Source organism: Mesocricetus auratus, unplaced genomic scaffold (genome assembly GCF_017639785.1).
Source record: "Mesocricetus auratus isolate SY011 unplaced genomic scaffold, BCM_Maur_2.0 Super-Scaffold_100047, whole genome shotgun sequence".
Lineage (NCBI taxonomy): Eukaryota > Metazoa > Chordata > Mammalia > Rodentia > Cricetidae > Mesocricetus > Mesocricetus auratus.
The window spans coordinates 2,525,698-2,543,772 of record NW_024429224.1 but is presented as its reverse complement, the minus strand read 5'-3'; the positions used below and the strand labels follow the sequence as shown (position 1 = coordinate 2,543,772).

At 48.5% G+C, this 18,075-nt stretch overlaps 1 long non-coding RNA gene across 1 annotated transcript; it reads left to right on the top strand.

Moving 5' to 3' along the window:
* Nucleotides 1–4,547: 4,547 nt before the first annotated feature.
* On the top strand, nt 4,548–17,077 carry LOC121136069. Its single transcript, XR_005873181.1, has 5 exons — nt 4,548–4,689; nt 6,753–6,931; nt 7,209–7,444; nt 10,710–11,086; nt 14,809–17,077. It is a non-coding gene; the product is annotated as an uncharacterized LOC121136069 (long non-coding RNA).
* The last annotated feature ends 998 nt before the right edge of the window (nt 17,078–18,075 follow it).

The window sequence follows — 18,075 nt, the reverse complement described above, 5'->3', positions numbered from 1 at the left end:
TCAGTTTGCCAGGCTGCTGGCCTTCCTTCTTCCTAGTCCTGTGCCAAGTCCTTCCTGGCTCCCTGCCCTCTCCTCTTAGAGGAGCGGAGGCCTGTCTGCAGATGGAGCCAGGCAAGCCCTGGGCCCCTTCCCACCCATGATCAAAGGGCGCCACATCCAGACCCCGGAGTTCTTCTGACTGTTCTCACACCCAGGTGTGACAGGAGGCTTTATGTTCTGGGTCCGTGGGTTCCAAGCCCCTCTTCCCAAACCTTTTCCTTACAAATGTCATTAACCCGCCCCATAGTCTCTGTTCTCAGATCCCAGCCCCAGGTGGAGTTGGAGGGACTCAAAGAAGTAAGGACTCTTGGTTTGTATGTGTGTGTAAGGGGGGGTCCCCACATTCATCAGTCGGACCCTCCTCCCCTGATCAATTCAAATACATCTGTTCAAATCTGCCTTTCATCCACTGTGGAAGGCTCTCTTGGGTATTTTGGAGATTCTGGAATGGCTTGTGTTCTTATACTCCTCCTCCCTTTGCATGGGAGCTGTTAAATTCATTTAGTATCTGGGCTGGCGGCTGACCTGGGCCTGATGTTTCCTTCTCCCCAGCTCTGACTGAGACCTGGAACTCAGTCAGCACTTCTGTCTGCCCCCAGATCTGCAGTGGAAGGTATTTATTTGTGCATGAGGCAGCAGAGGGAGACTTAGACAAGCCATAGGGATGCATTTAAGAGATAAATTCACACAACTTCAAAGGAGCCTTGGACTATCCTGTTTGAAAAGGTTCCTTTGACAACCCCCCGGGAGGTTTGCACAGGCCCCTTTATCTCACGGGCACCATGGGTCTCCCAGCCTCCTTCCTTCATCTTCCTCTTTGCACCCCTCTGCCTTGAGACACAAATTCTCCAGGGCTTTGCCCAGATGTGCTAATCCTGTGAGCCTGACCCTGCGGCTTACCAGCTGTGTCATCGGGGGAGAGTTATGTAATCTCTCTGAACCTTATCTGCAAGCTGGGATGGCAGACTTAAAGATAGTGGGGTTAGAAGGACAGCTGAGAGGATAAAGGGATTCCCAACAAGCATGATGACCTCAGTCTGGATACCTAGAGACTGTGTGTGTAACTCAACATGGTGGAACACGTCTGCAGTCCTGGTGCTCCCGTGTTGAGACGGGAGACAGAGACCGGACAGTCCTCGGGAGGTCATGAGCCGGATAGCCTGGCGTACACAGCAGCAGGCAACAAAGGACAGGGTCTTAGTCACTGTTCTGTTGCTGTGAAGAGACACCATGACCAAGGCAACTCTTATACAAGAAAGCATTTAACTGAGGGCTGGCTTACAATGTCAGAGGCGTAGCCCAATATCACCACGGTAGGGAGCGTAGAAGCATGTACGCACTGGAGAAGCAACTGAGAGCTGCATCCCTGTTTGCAAGCAGAGAGAGAGAGAGAGAGAGAGAGAGAGAGAGAGAGAGAGAGAGAGAGAGGGAGGGAGGGAGAGAGAGAGAGAGAGAGAGAGACTGAGCCTGGCTTGGGCTTTTGAAATCTCAAAGCTCACCCCAGTGATATGCTTCCTCCAATAAGGCCACACCAGCTAGTCCTTCTAATCCTTTCAAATAGTTCTACTCCTTGGTGACAAAGCATTCACATATATGAATCTATGGGCCCATTCTTATTCAAACCACCAAGATGGTGTCTCAAATAAGGTAGAATATAAAGACTAACACCCAAGGCTGTCCTCAGACCTTCACATGTGTGTCCCTATACTATATACACACAACAAGTTTATTTATTTGTTCTGTTTCATTTTGGGGGGCAGAGTTTTTCTGTGTATCCCTGACTGTCCTGGAACTAGCTCTATAGACCAGGCTGGCTTTGAATTCAGAGATTTGCCTGCCTTTGCCTTCCACATACAGGGATTAAAGGCACACACCATCATGCTCAGCTCCACAACATCTTTTTTAAAAGATGAAGACAATGAACCTTGTGGTAAGGATTTCATAATAGTCAACAGAAACCCAGGTCAAGGGCTGGGAGGATGACTCAGTGGGTAGAGTGCTCCCCTTGAAGGCACGAGGTCCCAAGTTCTATCCTTAGAACCCACATGAAAATGCCATGCATGGGCTGGGAATATTGTTCATTGGATAAAACTCTTGCTGATGGTGTAAGAACTGGAACACTGATTCTTGTCACTCACGCAAACGCTGACTGGGACTTGAAGGGGGCTCTTTCTTCTGCTCAGTAACCCACTCCTACCCTTCGAGTGTTTTTCTCAATAAGCTGTCTCCATGTCTGTTCCTGACCATACGTCCCTGATACAGGCATTTACACTGGGACACAGGAGCCTGGGATTAGGTGCCATCTGAACTCAGAACTATGACTTGGCACCACTAAACACGCTTTCCATTATTCTCTGACGTCTCCGTCTCATTCTGCCACCCGACCCCTTGCCAAGCTCCACTGCAAAAGGCATGGCTTTCTTTCTCTCTCTTCTCCATCTCCCTTCTCCGGGCACACGCCAGGATTTATAGCTTGCTTGTCCTCAAAACCCCAATAAAGATGTCCGTGGGCTTAAAAACAAAAGCTAGGGAGGGGGGCAGCTCACCTGCAAGCATATCACTCTGGAGGCAGAAACGGTCACAAGGGTGAGCTGGCCGATTCATCTAGCCAAAGTGGCAAGTTCAGTCCAGAGAGAGACTCTGCCTCAGCAGATTGCGTGCAAAGTGACAGGAGAAGACAGACCATCAGCCTCTGTAAGCACACACACATACATGCATTCAGACTCACATGTACTCACACGCCCAAGAACACACAATGCCAAATGGAGAGGCACTAATGTGGTTCCCACGCTGGGGAAGCAGAGTCAGAAGGACCCCTGGAGTTTGCTGGTCAGCCAGGACAGGTGAGCTCCAGGCCAATGAGAGACCTTTGGAAACCTAAAGGTGATCTGGTCTGAGCTTTTTGTGTGTGGGGGCATGGGGTGGGGGAGAGGTCCTGAGTGCCCACAGCAGCTCTGATGAGAGCAAGGAAGAGGTTCAGAGGGATCCAGAAGAAGCAAGGCCCAACCCCGGGAGAGAGCAGAGGAAGGCTGAGTGTTCAAACCACACCCGCACTGTGAATTTTGGGATCTAATACCATGGCACTCAGTGACCACTGCCTTTGGCCCTTATGTTCCAGAAAAGCAGAACTTCCACTAGCTGACACTAGTTGATCTTGTTAATGCCCTCAATAATTAATGATTTCTGTGCCAATGCAGCCCACTGTGCTTTTTAAGGCAAATCCACCCCCACAGCTTCATTTGTTTCTTCTCCATCCTTATTGGAAGACGATGGATTATTCTAAGAGCTCCCACACCCACAGCCCATACTAGACTGAGACTGCCTGTCTGGCCCATGCGACCCACTTCCTGGACAGTGAATCCAGGTATGTAAAGAAGCCACCACAGGTGCAACACCTCTGAGAGCCAAGTCCCACAGGGACGATGTCAACCTGCTGGGGGCGCACAGCTCCTCTCAGGGTTTGAGAAGGGGCCTCACAGGGGGCAGAGGCTCTGTCTCTGCAAGAGTGAAACCAGTCGGCATGAAGAGAAAGAAACCAGGACAAGAGAATCAAGAGTGAGTGAGATGGGTCTGGGGGAAGAGTCCTTGCACAGCAAGTAGAAAACGTTGGGACCCTGGACTTTACACAGATGTGACAGTGACTAGCACAAGCATTCCTCAGGCTCTTGACTCCTGGTTGCGGGTGTGACGTGAGCAGCTGCCTCAGGGTCCCGCCGCTGTGAGTCCTCACGATGAGTGATTGCACCTTGAGCTCTTCCATAAATTGCTTTTATCCCAGCAACAAGAGAAGGAAGACACCGAAAGGTTAAAACAAGGATGGCGAAGGACCTGCCTCACCATCCTTGCTCTCTCCACGCTTCCCACGCTCCCGTGTTCCCTCCCTTCCTTCGTCCTTCCTCCTCTATCCTCCCTTTTTTGGTTTCCTCAAGCAAACCTGACTCTAACTCATCACTCGGTGATTCAAGCACCCAGAAGAATCTCACTGACGTCTCAGAATATGGAATCTTCTAGGTCCCCCTGGCAAAAAAAAAAAAAAAAAAAAACATTTAAGTAGTTTCTGGCAACAGAATTGGAGGAGATTGAATGGAGAAGGGGTTGAAGGAGGTGACCCAGGTGGTGGGGCTGCCCTCTGGAAGTGAGGTGAAGTAGGGGAAGTCTTTCCGCCCTCTGGAAGTGAGGTGAGCTGGGGCAGACTTCCGCCCTCTGGAAGTGAGGTGAGCGGGGGCAGACTTCCGCCCTCTGGAAGTGAGGTGAGGTAGGGTAGGGAGGTAAGGAAGTCTTTCTGCCCTCTGGAAGTGAGGTGAGGCGGGACAGACTTCCGCCCTCTGGAAGTGAGGTGAGGTAGGGTAGGGAGGTAAGGAAGTCTTTCTGCCCTCTGGAAGTGAGGTGAGGCGGGACAGACTTCCGCCCTCTGGAAGTGAGGTGAGCTGGGGCAGACTTCCGCCCTCTGGAAGTGAGGTGAGGCGGGACAGACTTCCGCCCTCGGGAAGTGAGGTGAGCTGGGGCAGACTTCCGCCCTCTGAGGTTGGCATCATGGCCAGGAGAGCAACAGTGAGCACAGCACATCCAGGGAGCAGTAAGAACGGAACGGATAGGAGGATACGTAAAATGAAGGGCGAGGGGCCAAAGAACAGCGCGTACAAACGATAGGTACAGTGTCCAGAATCAATATTTGTTCAGTAGGCGGCTGAGACCCACGCCTTTCCAACCGGCATTCTTCCCACCTGAACACATCGTCTGGGGTCAAGCTTTGGCTCCAGTGGGTTCCAGCGCTGCCACTACGGCGTTTTCTGCCTTTCCCCCTCTTCCCTTTTTTTCTTTTTGAAAAATCAGAGGCTTCAAAGACGTGCTGTTCACACATTCTTTGGGAATGTCACATTTGATCTGGCCACTGGACGGGTTTGACTGCTTTATTTATGATTTCTGGCACTTTTCCTCTGTGGCTGCTCAGAATAGCTTCTGATCCTGCTTGCTCGCAGACACGGTGAAATCGAATCTTCCTGTGCTCATCTTGATCTAAACAGTTTTGCTTATGTAAGCTTCCAGGCCCTCCAGAGGACCCAGACACTGAGAGTCTTACACCAGCAAAGCCCGGCACAGATGTCAAGTGTGCTTTTCCTTACCTGTACATCCTTAACTTGCAAACTCACGAGCACGCTGGTGAAGCCCATTCCTCTCTAGAAATCATGTGGCAATCTAGAAGCCGTGTGCACTCTCAGAAGGCCAAGGTTGGGACATTTGCTCTCTTCTGACCTCTTTGTACCCCTTTAAATGTTGGGTTTTATTCCTCGATAGTATTCAAATCAATACCCCGACTTACTCTATTCTTTTGAAATGTCATCTTCTTCCTCAGTGTCACAGGACTTCTGATCAACTCCCACATTCCGGGAGAGCAACAGGCCCAAAGCAGTATTTGTTATGGCAATATCACATGTGTATGTTAATTATTTTCTTATTACTCTGGCAAAACCAACTTAGAGAAGGAAGGGAGTTACCCAGCACACAGTCTTTCATGACAGAAAGGGCATGGCAGCAAGATCTCCAGGCAGCCATCGGGTCATGTGGCAACCTCAGCAGCCAGGAGAGAGATGAAGGCTGCTGTTCATCTTGCTTTCTCCTTTTCATTCAGAGCAGGACCATAGACCGAGGGTGATGCAGCCAGACCTAGGGTCTCCCTCACAAAAGGTCCAGAGGTCTGTTTCCATGGTGATTTTAAATCTCATTGAGTTGACAATCCAGAGTAATAACCGCCATAATGTATGTGAATGAATACATGAACTTCTGTGCATGTTGAATGATCTCTGAACTTAAAAGCAAACATGTAGGTGAGTGGGACGGTTCTTTCAGGTTCTATCTGGTAATTTTAGTCATCTTGTAGCTCAGCAAACATGTCCACATAATAGCTTTTACATGAATGTACATGGGAGTATTTATCTCATAAGAGTACCCAAACTGTAAACTACTCAAAAGTTGGTTAACTGATAAGTGGGTAAATGAATGTGGTTTATCCACGTAGTAGACTATTACTCAGCCACAAAAATTACGATGCTGACTCATGCTCCAGTATGGATAAACTCTGAAAACAGTATGCTGAGTGAAAGAAGACAGACACAAACCCTGTCCTTTAGTGTCTCAGGCTGCCATGGGGCAGCACCACAACCAGGTGGCGTAAAGTACAAAAGTACACTGTCCCACAGTTTGAGAAGCTGTGAACCCAAGAGGAAGCTGTTGGTCAGGTTGCTTGCTCTGAGACTTCTTCTGTAGCATCTCTCGGCTGCTGTCAATCTCTGGTGCTCCTTGGCTTCCCCTTTACACGCTGTTCTTGTCCATCTCTGTATCTAGCCTTCCTGTTGGTGTGCGCACATCAGTCATACTGCATTAAGGCTCATCTTAAATTATCATATCGCCTAGGACCTTATTTTCAAAGAAGGTCATGTTCCGAGGCACTGGGGTAGGACTTCAGAGTATGAAGTTCTATAAACCACACATTACATGATCCTCTTTGTGTAAAGTGTCCCAAATAGGTAAATCCAGGAAGACAGAAAATAGATCCGTGGTTGCCAGAGGCTGGGAGAAAGGAGGAATTGAGAACAGCTGTTCATGGATTCAGAGTTTATTTTTAAAAATGTTCTGAATTTGCTAAAGCCCAGCAAGCCCCATAGATGGCGAACTGCTTGAGTTAAACCTCCTTAAACCTATGATTTTGATTTTAGGTGCAGTGCTTGTCACACTTTTACCACAGCAGGACCAGGCCAAGTATGTGATACCACCGGAGCAAGACATTTGAAAAAAAGCAGCAAAGGCAAAAAAATTGTAGCCTCAGGTCTTCAATTTCTCAAAAACCTTCTTCATTTGCTGTGTGAGCCCCACCCAGCTACATTGGGGAGTATCTGTGAGTACCCTCAGGGATAAAGAGGCCCCAGTTCCCTTGGGAGCCAACCCCACAGCTGAAGTCTGATCACTCTTATTCTGCTTAGGAAAACATTGTCCCTTAAACTTCCCAGAGTTTCTGGCAAAATGTTTGTCCATACTGAGTGGTGGTTAGGATGGATACGTGTGTCTTAACTCACAGGGCAAATACGATTTTATGGCAGTGTCGGGACTCCGGAGGCTGACAAAATTCTCGCCTGTGCCTGAGCTGACACCATGCATCTTTGCCTACACCGCAGGGAGCAGTTGGCAGAGCCCCAATGTGTAGCTCTGGAAGGGATGATGGCTTACCCGCTCCACTACCAGTAGCCACAGGAGGCAAAGGTGTCCTCCTCCTGACCGTGACTCGGGCTGACCTTCCGCTGTGGATCCCGCTGTCTGACCGTCCGCTGTCTGACCGTCCTCTGTGGATCCCGCTGTCTGTGCCTGCTCTGCTGGGGGAAGTGGGAAGCGCATCGGGATGAGCATGCGGCAGGTGAATAGCCCAGCGCGGTGAACCCCAGGATTTAGTCTATCAGCCTCTCTTACTTGCCTGTTGCACTCTCACACCTGGGGAGCCAAGCCCCCATCCTACCTCAGCAACGCCTTGCTGTCTGGTTTTGGCTGTGTTTCTTAATACCTCTGGGCCTCAGTTTCTCCTCCTCTACAAGTATATAATGGTCCTTGTCACATAAACTGCACCAAGAATGAAACAAGACTTGTCTTCCCAGGAGGACGGTGAGGTCTGATGGGTAAGGTCCATCCTGACTACACCGAGAGCAAGGGAAGAGCAGAGCAGGCAGGTACAGCAACCAGACTCTCACGGTTAGTCCAAACCCCAAGTTCAGCTCTGTAATCCTCTGTAGAATGTCCGCCCGAATCATCCTGTGCCACTGGGTTTAGGGTAAGGTGAAGAACAGTGGGATTGTGGGAAAGAAATAGCTTAGAAGCTGGATGGGGTCTGGGTGAGAGATGCCTCTGTCAGTCAAATGCTTGTAACTGAAGCATGGGCCTGAGTTCCATCCCCAGAACACACAGAAAAAGCTAGGAACAGGCCAGTGAGGTTGTTCAGCAGATAAAGGCACTTGCTTCACAACCTGGAATCCCCATCCATCCAGGTGGGAGGAGAGAACCAACTCCACAAGGTCATCCTCGGCCTCCACATGCAACCACATGGTGTACACACACACACACACACACACACACACACACACACACACACACACGCACACGCACACACGCACACACGCACACATGCACACTTTTTTTTTAAAGCTAGGCAAATCAGCATGCACTTGTAATCCCAGTGTTGGGGAGGCAAAGACAGGAGGATCCCTGGGACTCACTGATCAGCCCAGTCTAGTTGATGAGCTCCAAGCCAATGAGTTAAGAGGCTTCAAAGATGGCTCAGCAGTTAAAATTGCTTGCTGATCTTTCAGAGGACCCAGGCTCAGGTCCCAGCACCCACGATGGGCAGTTTGTAACTGTCTCGACTCCAATTCTAGCAGATTTGACATCTTCTGTCCTCCAAAGGCACATGTGTACACACATACACAGACACAGAAATAAAAACACAGCATAGTTTTTTCAAAAAGAACTTTATTGTTGTTTTCAGACAGGGTAGCACAGGCTGGCTTCCAAGTTACCATGTAACCAAACGTGACAGTGAATCAATCTTGCTGCCTCTGCCTCTCAGATATTGAAATCATAGACATGTGTCATCATGCCCAGATTTATCTTTCATATTTTGACAATGATCAAAGCACTTGTCTTGCTGCATGGATTAACATAATCCAACCAGACCTTATGACACACACCTGTAATCCTAGCACACAAGAGGCTGCGGCAGGAAGGATAGTTTCAGGCCAGCCTGGGCTACAGAGCAAGACCCTGTCTAAAAAAACAAAAAAATTAAAAACAGGGGCAGGAAGAGCCGTGGAGTGTAGAGAAGTTGCAGCCGGTTCTGGCACACACTCAGTGAATACTTGACACTGTCCTTGCTTATTCGTTCAGTTGTTCACTGGGCGGCCACTCCCGCTGCTTGTATCTGCCGGGCTAGAGACACAGCGAGGCAGAGAGAGACCCTGGAGGCTGTGGAACACGCAGACAAGAGCGTGGCCCATCTCCTTTCAGGAGAATAACAGACTGGAGAGTTGGGGCTCCTGTGCACAGTAAGGGAGTTGGGTTCTGGAGAAGTGGGGAGGGGACAGCTCCCTGGTTTGAAGAAGCCTAGCAGGGGAAAATGTTCCCTGGGCCATGCAGGGTGTCGGGACCTCACTGCTAGTGAAGAAGCCTGAGGAAGAGACTGGAGGAGTAGGGTGTACATTCTGATGAACTTGGGGGCCCCTGTTCTGTTGCTTCCTTGCTGGTCCATTCTGCTGATTCTGGAAATGCGGAGTGTCTGCGACTTATGCCGCAGCTGTCTGACAGGCTGACCTGGGCCCAGGAATTTATCTCAGCCAAAGGTGGGGAACTGGTGACAAATGCCAAACAGTACTGTTCCCTCAGTGGAGTGACATCCGGTGGGGTGACAGCTCCTCCTGAATGCACCCTGGTATGGGCTCACTTCTGATTACTTGTTCCGCATTTCTGGCAATTACTGAGTGTCCAGTCCATGGCCAGTACTGAGTTCCATGTTCTAAGGTCTTACACACGCTAGGTATACACTCCACTAACTGATTTACACCCCAGTCCCTGGCCTCCACACTTGGGGAAAACAGTCCTTCAAGCAGTAGGAACTTGTGACATTTATGGGGTAATGATGGCTGACAGAATAGTGGGCCATCTCAGTGTCACTATAAGTAGCTGGGATTTCCAAGGTCCCCAACACAAAGACATGATAAAATGTCTGAGGTGGCCAGGTGTGGTGGCACACATCTTTAATCCCAGCACTCAGGTGACAATAGCAGGAGGATCTCTTGAGTTTGAGGCCAGCCTGTTCTACAAGTGAGTTCCAGAACAGCCAGAGCTACACAGAAACACCCTGTCTTAAAGAAAGAAAGAAAAACATTGTGTCGATTAAAAATAGATACATTTTTTTAAAAAGAATGTGCTATTTGAGGAAGTGTCAACACATATCTGTGAAAAGGAGAGCATTTCAAAAGGAAGGAGGCGGGGTTCATTTAGGGAAGGTTGGTGTCTGGTCCGGAGAATGTAGCTCAGTGGGAGAAAGCTTGCCTAGCATGAGCAAGGTCCTAGGTTCAAAACTCCTGCATGGGAAAGTTCAACTTAGCATCCGGCATTCTCACCTTTCGGAACCCTGGACGGCCTCTGCTGGGTGTCTGTCTGTTCCCTAGTCACTGGGAGCCATGGAAGTGTTTTGAGGAATTGGAGGAGTGGAAACTGGGTTCATGTGGAGAAAAATTAGGAGGGGTGAGGCTGGAGTTAGGGGCCTAGGAAGAGGCTATTGGAGGAGTCTTGGCCTAGCCACTACTGTATTATGAGCCCAGCTAAGGCCCTTCATGGCTGCTGGGCTCCTCCTAGGCTAGCCCCAGGCTCCTCCTAGGCTAGCCCCAGGCTCCTCCTAGGCTAGCTCCAGGCTCTGGGGGGCCCCCTCTCACAAGCCCCTCCTGCTTCCCCACCCTTCCTTTCCAGCTTGGCCTCCAGACCGACTCTCACTCCTCCTACCAACTCCAGTGTCTCCCTCAAGATGCTTGCTGTGTCTCCCTCTGTCTCTCTCCTGCTCTCTCCTGTGGTTAGCAGTGGGTACTCAGTGGGGAAAAAAACATAATAAAGCAACAAAAGCCCTCTCCTTCCTGCAGGCTGGCTCCGAACCATCCACTGGAGCGGGGACTGTCTTCTTTATACTTTAAGTAAACAGAATTGAAGCAACCTTGGCCTTGGACAGCCGGCTTGTCTCTAATGACTTTTCTTCAAAACCACAAATGCATTTTGTCTCGATTTGAGGTGCTTCTTGCCTCTCGTCTGGGCAGCCTTAGGGAGGGCGTGAAGCAGCATCTGGCAGCCTGAAGATTTCGCCGCAGATGCTGTGCTTTTGTGAAAAGTCAATGTCATTGCAAGCCAGACAAGAGGGCGAAGACGGCACAGGGCTGCAAACCTGTCAGCCAAGGCTGAGAGTCCAGAGATGGCAGACGGCTGCTCTCAGGGAGGCCCCGTGTCAGATGGGAAGGACCAGGAGGTGTGTCTCATGGTTGTTCACAGTGCCGCCTGAGAGGCACCACTCTGGGAATGTTATTAACCCTCCTGCCTCAGTTTCCTCGCCTTTCAAGTCCAGGCTGTTGTGAGGAGTCAGTAAGATGGCACCCAACAAGAGACAGCAAGCGGAAGCCACAGGAGTGAGCACCAGATAAGCGCAGGCTTCTGTTCCTTTAAAAACATCCCGAGGCTGGCTTAATTGGCAGGCCGCTCCCCTAGATTGATGAGGCCCTGAGTCGAGCTCCAGCAACAGAAGGAAAGTGGCGGTGCATGCCTCTAATCTCAGCACTCCAGAGATGGAGGCAAGATCAGGAGTTCAAGGTCATGCTCGGCTATGTATTCAATATGGGGCTCAGTGGGAGAGCACTCGGCTTGTATTTGTGAGGCCTTGGGGGTTTAGCTTCAGCATGGAAACAGCAGAACACAACTCTTCATCAAATTCCCCCCCAAACAACTCTTAGCATAATTGTAAGGTTACCCTGTGTGTGTGTGTGTGTGTGTGTGTGTGTCTCGCGCGCACGCGTGCATGTTTGTATGTACAAGTTCATGGCAGGGTTCATCTGTGAAAGTAGGAGGACAACTTTTGATAGCCATTTGTGGGTACCAGAGGTCAGACTTAGGCCTCCAGCTTGTTAGTATATGCCTTTACCTGCTGAAGCGCCTCACAGGCCTCCACCAGCACGCCCTGCTCCAACTTCCCAGCTCAAAACAACTGAGCCTCTGCTTTCTAGAAGTCTCTATGGTTTGCATGCATATTTCATATCACAGAATGTGACTGTGACCTTTTGTATCTGGTTTTCTCAGAGTAGCATTTTCAAGGTTCATCTCTTTGTTTGTTTGTTTTTTTAGACAGGGTTTCTCTGTGTAGCTTTGGCTGTCCTAGAACTAGCTCTTGTAGACCAGACTGGTATCAAACTCACAGAGATCTGCCTGCCTCTGCCTCCAGAGTGCTGGGATTAAAGGTGTGTGCCAACACTGCCCAGCTAAGGTTCATCCTTTTCATAGCACAGTTGAATCCTTCCTGAGTAATATTTTATTGTGTGGACATACCACATTTTTTTTTCCAGACAGGGTTTCTCTGGATTGCTTTGGAACTAGCTTTGTAGACTAGGCTGGCCTTGAACTCACAGAGATCCGCCTGCCTCTGCCTCCCGAGTGCTGGGATTAAAGGCGTGCACCACCGACACCCGGCTGGACATATCACATTTTGTTTGTCTCTTTGACAGTTGATGGGCATTTGGGTATTTCTACTTTTCAACTACTGTGAACAGTGCTGTTGGAAACATTCATGTGCACAGATGTTTTTGCTTCACTTGGGTGTCTACCTAGGAGTGCAGCTGCTGGATTATATAGCGCTGCTGTTTAACTTCTGGAGGAACCCTAGACTGTGTTCTCAAACCAGCGCACCAGCTTTTCTTGACTCTAGTTCTCCAAACAGTTTCCCTTGCGCCATTTATTCCACAGTCTCCAGAGGAGCCATGACAGCACCAAGAGGGCAGATTTGCACCCAAAGTCCAAGGCAAGTTAGAGACGACTCCAGATCCTGGGTCAAGAACTCCAGGCCTAGGTCTACCTTGCTGCCTCAGGCAGATGGTGTTTTTGTTGTATCTCTGGAGCAGGAGAGGTACCATTCCCTCTGCCCAGTGTAGCACTGCTTACCAGCCCCTCCCCTACCTACCTCAGCAGATGCAGGGGCTCTTGAGCGTTAGGCCAAAGGGGCAGGGGCGGTCATGATCTAGAAATGACTTTGTTGTCCCAGGTGGGTGGCTAGAATTTCTAGCACAGAGGGGACCCTGGAAAGATCCTTCTTTGTCTGTACTTCTCCTACAGACCTGGAGGTCTGCCTTCCTGGAGAGGCTCATTCCTCACTCACTCAGATTTTCCCCTTATGACTCTCCTATTCATCTCCTCCTGCATGGACCACATGTGTCCATGGCCAAGAATTCAGATACCTCTGCATTCAGGTGAAATGACCTTGAACCATGTAATCTTGATAGAACTTAACTCCTTTTTTAAATTTATTTTTTACATTCCAATCCCAGTTCCCTTTCTCTCTTGCTCCCCACACACCCCCCATCCTCCATCTGCTCCACAGAGAGAGTAAGTCCTCCTCTAGGAAGTGCACTAAATCTGTCCCATCATCTCATTGAGGCAGGACCAAGGTACAGCCCCACCCTCCACACCTATGTCTAGGCTGAGCAAAGTATCTCTCCATATAGAATGGGCTCCACTAAGTCAGTCTGCGCATAAGTGTTAGATCTTGGACCCACTGCCAGTGGCCTCATATACTGTTCCAGTCACACCACTGTCACCTATATTAAGGGAGTCTAGTTCGGTCTTATGCAGGTTCCCCATTTGTCAGACCTGAGTCAGTGATCTCTCACTAGCTCGGGTCAGCTGATTCTGTGGGTTTCCCCATCGTGGTCTTGACTCCTTTGTACATATTATCGATGATGGAGCTTACTCTTCATCTCTCCTACTGTACGTGGCTGTGAGAGAGGAAGGGGGTAGTGGCTGAGCCATGAAGTCGGCAGTCCCACAAGGGCTGGCGTGAAATGAGACTTCTGCTTCCCCCCTAGCTCTGCAACCTTGGACAGCTTACCTTACTTTAACTCGGAGCCTGTCTCTAATACTCTGGGGAAGGGAGGTGCCTGCAAAGGGGAGAGCAGTGTGGGCTGGCACAGAAGATACAATAAAGGGTCGCTGTGGTTATGATCACTTTTACAGACTACAAAGATTGCATGTTGATGCTATGTCTCTAGCGTGTGTCTTACGTAGTACGCAAGAGACATGGTTTTCATCAGCCTTGGCCTTTGCATGACTGATTAATACAAGGTTGAAGGCCTGAAAGAAACCTTGGCTGTGACCCAGAGCATTGATATGACCAAAAGATAAACTCCAAAGTGGTTGGGGCATGACAAGCCAGTGGGAGGTAGAAGCCTTGGGACAGAGCCAAGGGAATAGCCAGCCAAGCATGAACAGGTGAGATCATGAGGCAGGAGGAGCTTTGCATAAAGGCCACTGGGAGGGGCCCTGAGAGCCACTAGGGTTTCATACACTCAAATACGTGCTGTGAAAGCAGCCAGATCTATTTAAAGATCCAGAGACCAAGAAGTCACTTTGGAGATGCCATAAGGAACAGACTTTGGAAGCAAGAGTCTCATGACCACCAGCAGCAAGCTTACTGTGAGCTACATAAGTCAGGGAGCCGAAAGTCGATACAAATCATGGCAGGCTTCTTGGAGGGGCTGGCTTTGCAGAATGGACAGAGTAGGTTGTAAGGGGGGGGGCTCAGTCAGGAGAGAGGGAGGGAAGTGCTAAGGCTGGACCACAAAAGTTGCTCTAGGGGACAATGATGAATCTGCTTTAAAAATTAATATGGGGTGGGGGGAGGGTTGGCAAGATGGCTCCATAGGTGAAGACTCGCTGTACAGGTCTAGAGACTGAGACTGAGCCCCAGAACCCAGGCAGAGGTAGGAGGAGAGAGCTGACTCTAGAAATTTGTCCTCTGACCTCAACACATGGACTGTGGAGAGCGCAGGTGCTTGGGTATTCTCTCTCTCTCTCTCTCTCTCTCTCTCTCTCTCTCTCTCTCTCTCTCTCTCTCTCTCTCTCTCTCATACTTTTTGAAGTAGTTACTGGAGAACAAATCCAGGGCATGCTAAGTATATTGAGACACACAATTTTTTTTTCTTATTCCAACAGACGCACTTTTATTGGAAGAAAATTTAGTGTGGAGGGGAGATGCTCGACCAGTTAGGAAAAGGAAGAAGAATAAAAGACCTTTCTTAGCCTCGCTCCCCCGGGGCGAGCATCCTGAGCCCTGCTTCACCTGTTTTCCATGCACACTGCTACTGTTGCTTGCATTTTTTTAAAAGCAGAAACGGACTCCTGTAACACAAACTGTGGGTGACCTACTTTTTAGGATGTATCATGAGCTGTGCTCCTCATCATTAAATGAGCTTCTTTGCCACCATTTAATGACTTTATAGTAACTCTCATATGAATGGAACATAATTTATTTAAGTAATTTTCTATTCTTGGATATTTAAGCGGTTTCTAATTTTTCAGTATCATGAGCATCTTCCAAATGATTATCCTAATGGTTGAAATTCTGTGCACATCCTAATTATGTCCTTGGGATACATTTCTAGCAAAAGTATCACGAGAATAAAGGGTGTACAGAGTCTAAAGGATTTTGATACAAATTGTCAAATTGCTCCCCAGAAGGCTTGTACAGCTTTGTGCTGTTAGTAGCAAAACATGAGTTGCCTATTTTCTAGCAATTTTATTACCATTGGTTGTGTTCTTTTTCCTTTATGAATTTAATGACGGCCAGAAATCAGGAACCTGAGTAACCAGACACATGAGATGGGAATGATAACAAGGGGCTCTTTTACAGGTCTGTTGTGGCAATCAACCCGCATAATGGATGTTATGCATTTGGAAAGAAAACAGTTCGCAGTCAGGGAGCTTTGTGAAGGAAAGGTAGTTAGGAAGCCAGATAAATAAAGGGATTTACTTTCTCCCTTAAGTAGAAAATTAGTGTGTATTTATAAAAATTGAGATAACCCACAGGTCTAATGGTAAGAGGTAAAATCACTTCCTCACCTCCCCCACAGTTCTCTCGCCAGAGGTAGATGCTTGTAGCTGATCTTCCCTTGTATGTATATAAACCCTGTGTGTGCAATCATGTGCACACATCCGCATACACATGTGTCTGTGCATTCATCCATATGGTTTTTAAAGATTTATTTACTTATGTGTGTGTGTCTTTGTGAGTGTGCATGTGTGTGCAAAGGCTAAAAGAGTGTCAGCCTCCTTTATCACTCTCCACTTATTTCTTTGAGGCAGGATCTCTCCCTGATCCTGGGGCTCTGGTTTTCTCAGCTAAGCTGGAAGCTTGCAAGCCCCACCTCCTGTCTTCACCTCCCTGAGAACAGGGGTTACAGATGCGTGCAAGTTACTAGGCTTATTACATGAATGCTGGTGTCCAAACTTTGGTCCTCATGATTACACAATTGCGCTCAACCACTGAGTGGTCTCCCCAGCCCCAATCTACAGTATTCTGTTACTGGTGTACATGTGTGTTCATGGGAGTGTGGGCACACGGGTACATAACATAGTTCACATGTGGAAGTTGGACAATAGCTTTGGGCGGTCCACCTAACTCGGGCCCTCACACTTGAGCAGCAAACGCTTTACCTACCAAACCATCTTCGCATTCTGTGTTGTTCTGAAGACGGGAAGTCATGCGGGATTTTATTTTCATCTCAGAGCAGCGCCTCCACAGGCTTCCTAACGCCAGCTTGGATTCCATTGCTGGCTAAAGCATCCTCTACTCCTTCTTTCCCCTGGACAGTGTGGTGACAATTCACTCTCACACCCTTTTTCTCCAGTGCTTAGCTGGTGTTGGATCTTAAGCAACGGAATGTTAATTGGAAGTAGACGGTTGTTCATCAAAGAGAAGATGCCAATGTGTCCCCAGCTCTGGGGCATGTGGAAGGCTGGGGATCCTGCACCTGGGATTTCTGGCTGTGCCCTTCAGTAGCCTCACCTGGGTCAGAAGCAGCTGGTCGCCCACTGAGTCTTTTGACTATCAGCGTTCTGAGCAACCTACAGGGAAGAATGGGTCTGTCTCCAGCACATTTCTTGCTGTCCTCTACCGTAAGGCAAACCACTGAGGATTCTTTCTCTTGTTAATTAACTGGGGCTTTATTAAACACCTTAGCAGCTAGCCAACTGCTCTGACCCAGCCATTCCTAGGAGACATTCTGATGAGAAATTTTGTGTTCTAATGGGTACATATTTAGTGACAGCTTTTGTGTCAGCGTGTGCGTGTTTAATTGGATATGTCAGTATCAGTTCAACCTGGTCGTGCAACCTAATATTTATCAGGTTCTTAATCTCTGCTAGGTACCAGTCCAGAAATTTATGTCTAGGATAATAATAAAAATGATGGTGAAGATGCTTATTACTCTGTTACCAATAAGAACAGAAATTAGAAGGGAACTAGATGTCTGAATTACGGCAATTATTGAATGTGTCCTTAAAGGAGATGGAGAGATGGCTAGGGTTTAAGAGCACTTGCTGCTTTTGCAGAGGACACAGGTTTGGTTATCAGCACCCACACGCTGGCTCACAACCTGTAAGACCAGTCCCAGGGGGATTGACACCCGCCTCTGAACCATTTGCACCAAGTGTGTTCATGGTTCACATACACACATGCAGGCAAAACACTCACATACAATCAAATAAAAATTAAGGTATGTACTATGTACATCTGTGTGTATGTTAAAATCATGTTTATAGCCAGGCAGTGGCGGTGTATGCGTTCAATTCCAGCAATCAGGAAGCTGAGGCAGAAGGATCTCTGAGTTCAAGGCCAGTTTGAGGTCTACAGAGTGAGTTCCAGGACAGCCAGGGCCACACAGAGAAACCCTGTCTTGAAAAACCAAAAACAACAAAAATCATGCTTATAAATAATATAATAACATTAAGTTTATAAAATAACTTAGTAACAGGAAGATTTCTGAGAACCCAGACGAGGGCTGCCAACATACCGGACAAGCATTCCACATCCTGAACTGGGTGTGGTCCCACATGCCTGCAACCCCAGCCATTAGGATGTGGAGGGTGAGGAATTAAATGTCATCCTTGGCTATACATTGAGTTCAAGACTAGCCTGGGCTACATGCAACTAAGAAAAGAAAAGAGAGAAAACAAATGAGCAAATGAAGAGGCATGCGGGGCCCCCCCCCCGTCTGCTGTTTTGTAAGTAAAGGCAGTCTGTGAGGTACACCAAGCATGACCTCAGTTTGGTTTTCTCTACTTGCAATCTCTGTTTCCAGTTTGCCCTGTAATCTATCTATCTATCTTTCTTTTTTCTTTTTTGGTTTTTCAAGACAGGGTTTCTCTGTATTGTTTTGGAGGCTGCCCTGGAACTCGCTTGGTAGACCAGGCTGGCCTCGA